This window comes from Mus caroli, chromosome 12 (assembly GCF_900094665.2).
Source record: "Mus caroli chromosome 12, CAROLI_EIJ_v1.1, whole genome shotgun sequence".
In the NCBI taxonomy this organism is placed as follows: Eukaryota; Metazoa; Chordata; class Mammalia; order Rodentia; family Muridae; genus Mus; species Mus caroli.
In genome coordinates, this window is record NC_034581.1 from 25,126,590 (window position 1) to 25,128,204 (window position 1,615).

The following is a 1,615-nucleotide window of genomic DNA, read 5'->3' on the forward strand; positions in this document are numbered from 1 at the left end:
AGCGGAAAGCCAGGGATGGAGCCTGAGGAGAAGCTGGAGGTGGTAGTGCATGTCTTTTTTTTTTTTTTTAAAGATTTATTTATTTATTATATGTAAGTACACTGTAGCTGTCTTCAGACACTCCAGAAGAGGGCGCCAGATCTCATTACGGATGGTTGTGAGCCACCATGTGGTTGCTGGGACTTGAACTCTGGACCTTTGGAAGAGCAGTCGGGTGCTCTTACCCACTGAGCCATCTCACCAGCCCGGTAGTGCATGTCTTAATTCCCAGCACTCAGGAGGCAGAAGCACCAGATTTCTGTGAGTTTGGGGCTAGCCTGAGCTACATAGCAAGTTCCAAGACAGCCAGGGCCACATAGACCTTGTCCCGAGGAAAAATAATTTTGTTTCTATTGCCTCCCAAACTCCAGCACCTCTAAGGCCTGCTTACATTGTCTGTGATAAGTACAACTCCCAGGAAAAGGTTTCCTTGGTCAAGTGAAAGAAACTACTGTACTTATTGCTAAATTTCAGCTTAAATTAAAGCCTATCATTTCTCCTTTGAGTGATTATATCTGTAACCAGAGTTTTATGGCAAAAGACTGACTCCAGAAACCACAAAAAGCTATGTTTTGTCACCTGACCCAAAGGATCACCTAAAGAAAAGAGTGCCAGGGGCTGGAGAGATGGCTAAGCGGGTGAAAGCACGGAATGTTCTTCCTGGATTCGGTTCTCAGGGCCCTGTAACTCCAGCTCAAGGGATTTCTCACACCCTCTTCTGGGCTCCTCAGACAGCTTCAAGCATACACCACCACCACCACCACCACCACCACCTTTAAAAGAGTACTGAAAGAAAGCGAAGAGAAAAGAGTTAATGAATTTGAATCAAATAGGAAAAACAGATGAAAGGAGTCTAAGGATCTCAAAGCACATCCCAGGGTACCACCATAAGCTTTAGCCAGAGAGGAATAAGATGGAGTTAGTTAGACCAGATGTGTGTGTGTGTGTGTGTGTGTGTGTGTGTGTGTGTGTGTGTGTGTGTGATAGGCATCAAGTACACTGAGTGTCACTAACTGAATCCTTTCCTGTCTACTCTCCCTAGAGCCCACTAGGTAGGAGAATTGCTCACTCTACCCTCTCAGACTATCTTCATAAATGTTCTTTTGTAGAGGAAGGAGAAATACATTGGTATGTTAATAACATTTTTCTTTTTTGATATTTGTTCAAGACAGGGTTTCTCTGTGTAGCCTTGGCTGTCCTGGAACTCACTCTGAAGATCAGGCCGGCCTCGAACTCAGAAATCTGCCTGCCTCTGCCTTCTGAGTGCTGAGATTAAAGGCATTCACCACCACCCTAGCAAGGCAAGCATTCTTAATTACTGAGCCATCTCTCCAGTCCCACCAAGGAATTTTGTCTTCAAAACTACACATATTGGAAAATACTAACGTGTTTCTTGTTTGTTTGTTTTTTGGTTTTTTTGAGACATGGTTTCTCTGTAGCCCTGTCTGTCCTGGAACTCACTCTGTAGACCAGGCTGGCCTAGAACTCAGAAATTCACCTGCCTCTGCCTCCCAAATGCTGGGATTAAAGGCGTACACATGCACACACACACACACACACACACACACACACACCA